This window comes from Caretta caretta, chromosome 7, assembly GCF_965140235.1.
Source record: "Caretta caretta isolate rCarCar2 chromosome 7, rCarCar1.hap1, whole genome shotgun sequence".
Lineage (NCBI taxonomy): Eukaryota > Metazoa > Chordata > Testudines > Cheloniidae > Caretta > Caretta caretta.
The window spans coordinates 15,849,711-15,861,850 of NC_134212.1; the positions used below are offsets into that span (position 1 = coordinate 15,849,711).

At 45.6% G+C, this 12,140-nt stretch overlaps 1 long non-coding RNA gene across 1 annotated transcript; it reads right to left on the minus strand.

Annotated features, from left to right (window-relative positions):
* Nucleotides 1-298: 298 nt before the first annotated feature.
* On the minus strand, nt 299-10,771 carry LOC125640453 (uncharacterized). The gene is made up of 4 exons (XR_007357782.2): nt 10,563-10,771; nt 6,308-6,344; nt 3,881-4,018; nt 299-2,944 (listed from the first exon to the last, which is right to left on the minus strand). It is a non-coding gene; the product is annotated as an uncharacterized LOC125640453 (long non-coding RNA).
* Between the last annotated feature and the right edge of the window lie 1,369 nt (nt 10,772-12,140).

Genomic DNA, 12,140 nt, shown 5'->3' on the forward strand with positions numbered 1-12,140 from the left:
TACAGGGCAACAAACGTTAACTAACCATCCCAATCTTCTATGTATTAATTTTTTTAAACAAAGTACAGTGTCTATAGCTTACATTGCAGTGTGAATCTAATGTAGTGGAAATAATATAGTTGTGAATTCCATTAACCTTTGTGTTTTCCCATTTGTTTTTACATCACTGTCTTTAGATGAGACTTGCTGAAATATAATCCATTATCTCTATAGGAAACTATTTATGTATAGTATGAATGACAGAAGTAACAATGTACTCACAAATCATACTGCAGAAAATGATCTCTCTCTCTCAGGGTTCTATTGTGGCTGACAAGTTCATAAATGTAGTTTTATTTAGACATCATACAGATTTAATCAACATGCAATTCATACATTTTAAGGGACCATTATGATCATCTAGAGTAACTTTCTGCATAATACAAGCCATAGAATGTCACCTAATGATTCCTGCATCAAGCCTGATTACCAGTAATTGAACCATCCCATACCTTTCAGAAAGATATCCAATTTTGGTTTAACAATTCCACGTGGTAGAGAATTTACTACAATCCTTTGTACTCTGTTTCAACAGTCAATTGATCTCACTGTTAAAAATGTACGTCTTATTTCCCATCTGAATTTTTCTAACCAACTTCCAGCCACTGAATCTCATTATGCATTTGTCTGCTAGACTAACGTCAAGTATCAAAGATCTTCTCTCTGAGGAAGTACAGTATTTTATATAAAACAATTTAGGCTGTGTCCCCTTGGGCAAACAATTTGGTTATATAAAATAAAATATTCATCTAAACAATACTCTACAGAAAGGACATGCTCTCTCCTGAATTAAACACCCGAAGTATGTGTAGCCTGAGTTGTGATAAAAGATGAGCTGATTTTAAAATAACTAGAAAACTGTAGGATTATCACACACTGTCTCTAACAAGAGCTGTGGAGGGGCAGATTTTAGAGGAGCTAATGACAATATGTTAACACCGATTAAATCCTTGTATGGGTCTCTGAATAGGTGTTATAAAGTGGAAAAATAAATAGGCAACAACTTAAATTGTCCAGCCCTAAATGAGGAGATGTAGTACATGGAACAGTGGCATAGAGACACACGTAGACAACATTAATCAGCACAACTGGTACTAACTTGGAGGAAAGTCCCATTCTGTATATACCATGGTTGCGAAGAATTACATTAAAGTGTGTCCAGTAGTATCATACCCCCACCTGTCTGAAAGTACATAAATCAGTAACTAACCACTACTACAAAGCATATGGCCAAAGTCCTCAGCTGCTGGACCTTCCCTTGGGCTCAATCTTAACTGAAATGAATATTAAATAGGCTAAAATATAACCTGGTGTTAACTACTTCTAATCTAGGCCCTTCAGTTACATTGGATAGATTTCCACAGGACAGACCTATGTCTCACATGCATCAGGTATGAGTCGGAGCTCTCTCCTGAAAACCAGGTATTACCATCTCCTGAAAACAAAAACACCCACTATCATTTAAAAACTAGTTCTCCGAGGTTGGCCAACAAAATGATGGAGGTCAACCGTTACTTGATACTCAGAAAAAGACAGCTCCTCAGCCCTCAAGACATTACATTTACTATCTCTATTTATATGTTAAATTCAGCAGCCTCTTCCTGCAGAATAGGCTATGCTGTGCACAGCTGGTGACCTGACTGATAGTTAACTTAATCTGTGTACATCATTACTGTACTATAACTGCTGGACAACTGATACATATGACTCTTGCTATGCTTAATTATATTAGGGTCATATGTTACATCATCTCTGGAATGTACTTTGTGAAATGCCACTAAAAATCAAGGTGGAAACAACTGCAAGTCATTAGCCTTGTCCTGCTTCAAGAAACATGTGACGATCTTTTAACGCACATGCTGGTACTGTATGAGCATTCCTCTATCCAATAAAGGAAAAGGCCTTTTGTGCTCTGTTCAAGGCTGTGAAGCTGTAACATGCTGCTAAGGTGTTCATGAGGTTGCCTCCCTGGCAGAACACAGCCCATCAACGTAAAGTCTGCCACCAGACCATTGTACCCAGGGGCACTGTCTGGCTGGGCTTTGGAGACGAATTGTCACTGACCCCATGACAATGAAGTAATGTGTGTCACTTCTGGATCAGATAAATGCCAGTCATTTTAGAACCACTGCTACACATGCTACTGAGAAACAGGCAGGAAACAACAAAAAGTCCCACAGCCAGTGCAACATAAACTCCCATCCTTACCTGGAATGCTCAGTGTGTTTTTTCTGGTGCTCATCGTTACTTATGGACTCACAAATCCTTGTTAGCCTTCTGTTAGGTATACCTGACTTTTCAAACATTTTGTTCTATACTGAGTCAAAACTCAACCTAGTTTAGCACTCCTAATTTGGGGGGAGGGGAGGAAATCAAACTGTCAGAAAATCTATCCTTGTGGAGAGGGGGAGAGGAGTTTAGGGTATAGAAATACCAGCACAGTTGAAGACGATTTGAAAATATACTCTTAAACTTTTATCTTCGTTATTTTGGTGCTTTCAGCAATACACAGTTCTGAAGTTACTGGATTTTAAGCTTAAAACCTGGTTCTTCAGAGATGCTGACCACTCCCAACTCTCATTAAAACTAATGGGAGGTGCAGACACACCTCTGAAAAACAGGGGTGACATCCTGGTCCCTTTGAAGACAATGGCAGAACTCCCATTGACTTCAATGGCACAAGGCCTTCCCTCCAGGTTCTTATACTTCTCCAACTCCCTCTCCCATTTGAGCCCCATGACATCCACAGCCTGTGAAGATCACAGTATCATGGCCCAGCAAGGACAACTTCACACCTCTTTTGGAAGCTGACTGCAACAACAGATTGAGAGCAGCACGATCTAGTGACGTGAGCACAGGACTGGATTGCTGATCCTAACCTGTACTCTAGGCATGATCTTGAACTCTGTAGAACAGAAAATAACATTTTTTAGAAAAACAGAACAATTTAACTCAGCACTGTCTTATTTTAAATTGGGAGGGAGTTCTACATAAGAAACCAAATGTTGCTACTCTCCTTTCCTAACGTTTAGAGTTTTGTACTCTACGTTTTGTTGCAACTTTAATTCTTAAAAAGTTGTACATTTGGAGTTTTTTTTTTTTTAACTTTCACAAGATCTTGGAAGTTGCCATGTGATTATGAATATTATATTTATTTTCTTGACTTGATATTTGTCACAGTAATTTCTGAAACCATATATAAAATTTTTAAATGAGAAAAGTATACAAGTGTTTCTTCTAAATTAAAATCTCACCTGTACAGGCCATCCTCAATCTGCATTGTGTGTGACATTCCACATGCAATTCAAAAGCTGTTAGGTGTTTTTGTTGTTTTTTCTCATGTCTATTTGCAGGTGACATTTAAAGTTAACTTTTTTCCACTCTAGCTATAACTCAGCAGTGTTAATTTGCATTAGTCTGCCATTTGCATATAAGTTGCTTAAAAACTGTTTAAACTGGAATGGTCACTCATTGTGGAGTTACTTTCATTATGCACTCCTCCCTATCCAGATTCCTTTCTGCATGTATTTTAGTGGGACAGAATGATCCTGGTCTAGGATATTTGGTCATATTAACATCTGTCATATTTCCACATTATAATCACCATCTCAACCCTTTCATTATTTGGAACTGCCCCATGTGCTAGAAACAAATCTCCCTACAACCCATACAGATATCTTGCTGATCCTCTTTCTGGCTATATATGGTTTAACCAACTAATGTTTATAAAAGTGAACAGCCCCTAGAGAGAAAGCTTCATACTCATGTGCATTTTTACATACACTGAATTTTTATATTCTAACTTTTCTTAGTGTTGTTCTTTATTCGTATTTTAACTCACCTGGAAGATGATGGAGGGGCGACGGTTACTCACACAAAGGTGTGCGCACACAAAGCTCGTGTTCAATTTCAACGAGTCGTTCCAGCAAAACTATGTAGTTAGCTTCTCTTCCTCTTGGGTGAGCCACTATCACATAAGCTGCCAATTGTAGTTTGAGAAAACATAGTTAATGTGTGAAGGTTGCTGGCAGGAGGAATTAAATTAATACCAAGAAACTTAAATTCATGTAAAAAGATCCACTGATGTTATGTGATTACTGTACTGAAAAATTTTAAAAGAAAACAATTCTAAAGTTAGAACTCTCATGCCCCACAAAGCTTCTATTTTTTAGTATTGTGTCAAGAGCCTTGAAGTTTTTAGACACTGATGAAGCATTCAAAACAAAACATTCCGCCCTAAACTAGCTTAATTATATACAAATTTTTAAAACGCCTCTAATATCACGGGTAAAAACCAAACTGATTGCAACTTTACCAGCTGTATTTACTTTATTCATTCTTGTATTTTTAAATGGGACAAACAGGTTTTTATATAGGCTAATGCAATGCTAAGTAGCAACTTAAGAATTGGCTCTCCCACAACTACTCCTGAGGAAATTCTGCATGGCAGTGAGGAGCACAGGCCACTGGCTGCACTGAGGTGGGAGATCACCCTGAAACCGCCACCTCCCCCAGTGCAGAAGCTTGGCAATGACGCTGCACCTGACCCTGACACAGTGCAGGGGTTGGGCCTGCCCCAGAAACACCCCGGGGCCCTGCTCCTCTGTGCCAGGTGCACCAGGTGTGGGTGGGCAGGCTCAGCCCAGCAGGATCCAATCGTGGAGGGGCTTAGTGTGGGGGATCCAGAGGTGAGGTAAGAGGTTTCTGGGTGGGGCAATCTGGGTGCGGGCAGCTCAGTGGGAGATCTGGCTGCACAGGGGCTTGTTGGGGGGTTCTGGGTGCAGGGGCAATGGGACTTTGCAGGGGATCCAGATAAAGGCGGTTAGGGCTCAGCTCAGTTAGGGGGGGTCTGGGTGTAGGAAGATGGGGCTTAGTGGGGAGGTCTGGGTGTGGTGGATCCAGGTGCTGGGGGTGTGGGGCTTGCAGGGGTGGGGTCTAGGTGCAGCTGCTTGGGGATCAGTAGGGTGGGGGTCTGGATGTGGGGGCCTCATCAGCGGGGTCCAGCTGTACGGGGTAGGGCTTGTCAGGGTGAGGGTTCGATGGCTGCTTAACAGGGGAGCCCCAGCTGCTGCTGCCAGGAAGCCGCATGCCCAGCTCTCGCTTCCCCCTGCGATTCCCCTATCCCTTTCTTCTTCATCCCCGTCCCCTCACTCCCACATTCCCCTTCCCCTGTCCTATTCCACCCCATCTCCTTCCCCACTGCCTCTCCCCCCCTCAAAACCCCACCCTCCCTTTACCAAGCCCTACCATCAGCACTAGGGTGACCAGACAGCAAGTGTGAAAAACAGGGACGGGGATGGGGGGGGGGGTAAAAGGAGCCTATATAAGAAAGACCCCAAAATCGGCCTATCCCTATAAAACCGGGACATCTGCTCACCCTACCTGGCACTCACTGTTGCACAAAAAACTCGAAGGTTCTCAGCACACAGAAGGGGAGCCCAACGGGCACAAGGACATAGGAGGAGCATTAGCAAGCAAGCCGACACAAGGCAGCCTTCTTCAGTTGGGCAGCTCTCTGCCTGCAGAAATTGGAGGGCAGGGATGTGCGGCAGTGGCACGTAACCCAGTGTACCCCCCCCCACGCCTAACCTCTGTTTGGATGGGGGCAATCCCCCCAAAAAACTGCACCCATAGTCATCCCCCTTTGCTTCCCTGCCATTTTCCGCAGGGAAGCACAGGAATTCTGCGGGGCAGGGGAGCATTTTCTGGGGGCGTGCAGTCAAGCAGAATCTCCCCCAGGAGTACACAACAGGGCCAGCTATTCCCACAGATGAAACGATGTTCGAAAGAACCCCAAAGGTCAGTCCCCTCAAAGTTCCTTCCTTTATTGAGTTGACAAGGTAAACCCACCCATGCGAAAACCAGCTTTAATAACTCTTAATAATTATTTGGAATGGGGAAAATGACCCCACTCTCAAACTCCCTTGATTTAATCATGTGAAAAAGTCTAAGCGAGGGGGTGTGGGTGGGAATCTCTCCCCTTTTGACCTGGCAAAGTATATGCTTGAGTTACGGTATGGCCAATGACATTGCTAGTTATTTCATTTGATTTGTACTGCCTACCACCTTTCCCTCACTATTGAAACACCAAACAAGAGCATGTTTAAAATACAAGGCATAACATTAGTTTCTAGGACTGACGTTTGTTTTATCCTGCACTGTCAGTGCTGCAGGAAAATTAATCACGTGATCTGTACCTATTTGTATTTACATAAAAGATTAAACAGACTTTGACACAGGATAATGCTGAGATGGCTAAGATACTTACAGAACTGTGGCAGTGAAGCAAAGGCATTTGTTCTTTTCTTTCAAAAAGAAAAAAAAAGACATTGATAATGCACTGGTATTAAATTATGACTGGTTTCAAAGTAGCAGCCGTGTTAGTCTGTATTCGCAAACAGAAAAGGAGTACTTGTGGCACCTTAGAGACTAACCAATTTATTTGAGCATAAGCTTTCGTGAGCTACAGCTCACTTCATTGGATGCATGACTATTTCTATTAAACTAAGTTACTCCAGCAACTGGGGCAAATATTTATGACTAGTGTGGATTGTATCTAATGGAAGCTGGTCCCCTTGTTGTTATACTGTAGTAGTGCACAAAAATCCCCAAGTGGGCTATGTGCTGTACAAAGCCATTGTAAGTCAATGACATGCCAGGTAGGTGCAGCAGCATAAAAGGAAGTGCTGGAGAGAGGCCTAAATAACGGCCCTTGTTACTTTTCCCATAAATTTAAGGAGGGTTTTTTGTTTTTGTTTTTTTTTAAGTATTGCAAACTTTACAGTGTGAATGGCCAACTTTTGAGTTTTAACTTTTTTTTATGTGAACAATAAAATATGACAGTCTGCGTCATAGTGGTCATAACATTTGTATATTATGCAAATACATGATGCTTGGGGCATTCGGAAAGAACAAGGGCCTGTCTACTTGAAATGTCGGATGTGCTTCTTTAAATTTATGCTTAATTTGTTTAGCAACAGATGGCCTAAACAGTTCTAAAACATTTTTTTTTAGGAATACCATATATTATAAAATAACCCATCTCCCTCAGTTGTGCTCAGAATATTATGAATTAAAACTGGACTTTTGTTTACTACTCTGTATATAACATGCACTCACAGAGCTTGTTGCTGGATGTGCTGGTTTAACAAAGTCACAACCAGACACTTCTACCTCTTTACACTTTTGGTAAGGCCATTCTATAGTGTAACTCACTGTACAATTCTGAGTTCAGCTTTATTTTTTTTTTTTTTAACTAATGCTAAAAGATCAACCAATAGAAAAACCTATTAAAGCAGCCCGAGAAGTCAGTTCTAATGTAAAGTTACCTGCTTAGTTTCTCACAAAAAACAGTCTGTTTGCAAAAGGTCATCTGAAATTTGTTTGTGATTCTTTGCTACAAAGGCTAACCACATCCTGGCACAACAAATGTTTGATAAACGGACAGTATACACAAACTTGCTGTCAGTCCAGCTGTTTTTTCTGACTCTGCACTTGAACTGGCCCTATGATTTTTCCAGATAACAGAAGTTTGATTTACACAACACTGTGCAAGTGCCTGGGTGTGGTCCGCTTTCTCTACTATTACACTGAATTTGCAGTAAGTTCCTGCATTAAGCTTTGAAAACAGTGACTGGTAAAGTGAGGTTTTGGTCCGCGAATGCACACAGACTTTTCCTCTAGGCATCAGGAAGCAAAAAGAGTGCATTAAACATATTTTTAAAAAATATTTCACAGGAATAACCTCCAAAGAGGCTGTTTGTGGCCCAATCTTGCGTTGTGTGTTCACTTTAACGCCGACAGACCCATGTCGTCACCAGGCAGCATCAAACCTGGGGCTTCTGGAGCTTAGTGCATGAGCCTCTACAACATGAGCTAAAAGCCAACAGGCTCTTAGCTAAGGCTGTAGAGCAGACTCACTTAACTCCCTCGAAGTGGTCTCGGTGCCTCTAGATGGGACAGAACACCACCCAGAAGGTGCATGGGTTACACACTCAGAACTCCCACTGCAGTTTAACAGACAACATTAGTAGTCAAGGAATGAAGACCTGAGGTTACAGCAGGTGAGAACAGCACATATACACCATGCATTCAACATAGTTATTACATAGCACTCATTTCTTTCCCAGTCAATAATTGAACTAAATGAAGAGTTCCATTATTCAAAATAAAATTCAAATTCAAAATAAAATAAAATTCCATGGACTTTGTACAACAGGATGGAAGGCATGACTGGAACCCACCATATTGTATCTGTCAATGTGTTCTGCCAGAAAAAGTAGCATGGAAAGTCGCACGGATTTTAATATACAGTGCTACATAAATTCAAGAGCAAGCTATCAGAAATGCTTGTGCCGCCTTATTTTAAAATGACATTGGGAAAAAAAAAAAAAACCAATGAAGGGAGATAATTATTGTGCCTGGAGAACCTACAGTGTTTCATAGATGCAGCGTTCCTAATTATAAAACAATTTTAAGTCTCCCATGGCGTATTTTTGCAGGCTCAATCCTGGATTTGCAGGATCGAGCCAGATCTGGGAACATCACTCTACGATGCTTAGTTCAATGCTATCAACCATGGTCTCTCTGGTTAGCGCAATGGTCTTGAGAAGATGATCCACTTTTAGTTTTAGGATTATGATGATATATCCCATACTTTCCATATTTTTCCCACTCTTTCATGGGGAGAGGTCATACGATTATGGGGGGGAAGCGGACTCACCCCTAGTTTACTTAGTCTGCTAGAACCAAAAATGACTCAATGCAGCCAGAAAGGCAAGCCCAATTCTGCACTGGAGCTGCTCTCAGTGCCTTCAAGTTGGACACAGGGGAGTCAGTGTAAGCGGAAACATATTTTCCCTGTCAGAGCATATTGGTGGTGGTGCTCAGGGAACCTGGAAAATCCCCAGACAGCATCTGGGAGGGTGAGTTCCAAGTCCTCATTGGGGTTGGGAAGAAATGGGAACCCTGAGGAAGGAGAGCATGGGAAAAAGACAGAGACACCAGAGTAGGGGAGACACTGGAAAGGGGAAGTCACATATGCACTGAGGAAGAGAAGAAAATGAATAGATCCCCAAACAGGAAAGGGCACAGGGGGCCAAAAGATTGGCCCCCACATACACAGGAAGTGGGACATGGGGGACACACTGGAGATGGGGCCCCCACACAGGAAGAGGCACATGCAGGCGACACACTGGAGATGGGGGGGGCCCACACACAGGAAGGGGTGCATGGAGGGGACACACAGAAGACAAGGGGGCCCCCACAGGAGGGGGCACATGGAAGGGACACACGAAGTGGGGGGCCCGACCCAGGAAGGCGTGTATGGAGGAGACACACTCAGGGGGACACAGACTGGGGGGACCCACATCGGAAGGGGTGCATGGAGGGGACACACTGGAGACGGAGGCCCCACACAAAGGGGTGCATGGAGGGGACACACAGAGGAAGGGGTGCATGGAGGGCACACTCAGGGAGAAATGGACTGGGGGAGTCCCACATAGGAAGGGGTGCATGGAGGGACATGTGGAGGGGACACACTGGAGACGGGGGGGGGCCCACACAGACAGGGATGCTTGGAGTACACACTCAGGGGGACACAGACTGGGGTGCCCCACGCAGGAAGGGGCATGTGGAGGGGACATATTGGAAACAGGGGGGGCCCACAGGAAGGGATACGTGCAGGACACACTCGGGGGACACAGACTGGGGGGCCCCACACAGGAAGGGGCACATGGAGGGGACACACTAGAGATGGGGGGGGCCATAGGAAGGGGGCCATAGGAAGGGGAAGGGACTGGGGGGCCCCACACAGGAAGGGGTGCTTGGAGCACACACTCGGGGGTCACAGATTGGGGGGCCCCCACAGGTAGGGGCGCGTGGAGGGGACACACTCAGGGGGACGGGGACTGGGGAGCCCCACACGGGAAGGGGCGGGGCAGCAGACCAGGCCCCGGGCTGAGCCTAGGGAGGCGGGCTTGGCTCCGGGCCGGCCGCCCACAGGTGTGGCGGAGGCCGGGCTCGGGAATTGCCCGGCGGGCCCCGTGCGCGCCACCCCCGCCTGGACCTGGGAGCTGCCCCGCGCAGCCCGGGCGGCTGGGAGAGGCCGGAGCCTGCGGCGCCCCCGCACGGGAGCCCAGCGCCTGGCGGGGCTCGAGCGGCGCCCGCCCGGCTCACGTTCCTCTCCGCCTGCGCTCGGGCGCCGCCAGCCAGGCCGGGCCGCACGCTGCTCCCTGCGCGGCTCGCCCCGGCTCCTTCCCGCCCTGCCCAGCGCCCACCCGCCGCGGGCCGGCCGGCCGGCCGGCGCGGCAGCGGGCGAACGAGCCAGCGACGCTCGCCAGGCCCCGGGGGGCGCACCCAGGGCCGGCCCGCCCGGGCCCACCGTCACCCACTCGCTCAGGCACCAATGGGAAGCCGGGCAGGGCGGCACGTCGGGCCCTGCTGACGCGTAATTGTCTGGCTTTGACTTCCCACGGGCGAGCCGCCAGCTCCCGGCCTGACCCCAGCCAGCCCTGGCTCCTCACCCAGCCAGCTGCCTGATCCACCCTGCAGCCAGCCCTGGCTCCTCACCCAGCGCCTCTGCCTGACTTCGTGCAGCCTGCTGGGGGTTTCGCTGACTTTCGTTTTATTGACAGCCACGCTTTAGAGACCGGCAATAAATTACAAACTCAACAAAAACAGCCGGGTGGGTCCTGGCTCCAGCCGTTGCTCGTCTCTGCCGATGTTCCTGTTAAGCCCCCTGAGCACCAATGCCTCCAGCTGGATCAGTGTCACAGTTTGAATGTGAAGTTAGTGATGGCCCACTTGACAGAAAAATTAATAACCATGAAATGGCTTGGGTTGGCTGGCTTCTAGCCAGGTGTTATTTATAGTCACCTCACACTGTTTTTCTCTGCAGTAATCTTGGTCCCTCCTGACAAACCACTTGGCCTTCAGGCTACAAGTTCATCCCCTTGGGAACCAGGTTACTGCTGAGAAAAAAATGGTCAGGCTACTTATCATTTCCTGGTTTCAGAGTAGCAGCTGTGTTAGTCTGTATCTGCAAAAAGAATAGGAGTACTTGTGGCACTTTAGAGACTAACAAATTTATTAGAGCATAAGCTTTCGTGGGCCAAAACCCACTTCATCAGATGCATAGAATGGAACAACATTCCATGTTCCATTCTATGCATCTGATGAAGTGAGCTGTAGCTCACGAAAGCTTATGCTCTAATAAATTTGTTAGTCTCTAAGGCGCCACAAGCACTCCTGTTCTTATTATTTGCTGTTACAACTGCAAGGTGTTTGAAAAGTGAGTTTTACAGAGGTTACAATTTAAATACACAGAGAAAACAGTCTGAGCAGGATTGGCGGTGTCTGTGCTTAGTCCTCTTCTGGCAGCCACATCTTCTAAAGTAGATTTTTTTTGTATGCTTTGAAGTAAATTAATATCTTGTGTTTATATCGTGCTCTTCACCACAAAGGGCCCACAAAACATTTAAAACCTGTACAAAGAACAAAAAGCAGATGATTCTTTCCCCAAAGAGCTTACAATCTATGTAAGAGATGAGATGGGTAGTGCCAGACAGACGGGTACAAGGAAACAATAAGACAAGATTGGTCTGCATGGTAGGCAGTGGTCTCAGCACACAGTGGTGTTACAGTTGCAAAGATAGTTTTAAGCTGGGGTTTGAAGGGGATAATGAGGTAGCTTTGTAGCCGTATATAGGAGCTCCCTGTGAGTGTTGAGGGGCAGCATGGGAGAAAGCAAAAAAAAACACGTTGGAAAATTTGGCTAGTGGGCGATGGAGGCTGGCAGCATGGAGGCAGGAGTAGACATTTTGATAGTGAATGAGAGATGCTAGGTAGGGTGAGGCTAGGCAGTGATGGGTCTTAAAAGTGAACACAAGGACCTTATGTTTGCTGTAATAGAGGAGGGATGCAAAGAAAGGGGTGACTTGGTCAAAGGAATGGGCTAAGCAAACAATGTTTGTAGCAACAGTCTGAATGGGTGTGAGCAGGGCACGATCACATTTCTCAAAACCAGAGAAAATGACATTGCAATAATTGAGGCACTGATATGAATACCTAGATAAGGGTTTAAGCTGTGTGGATAGGTAGGA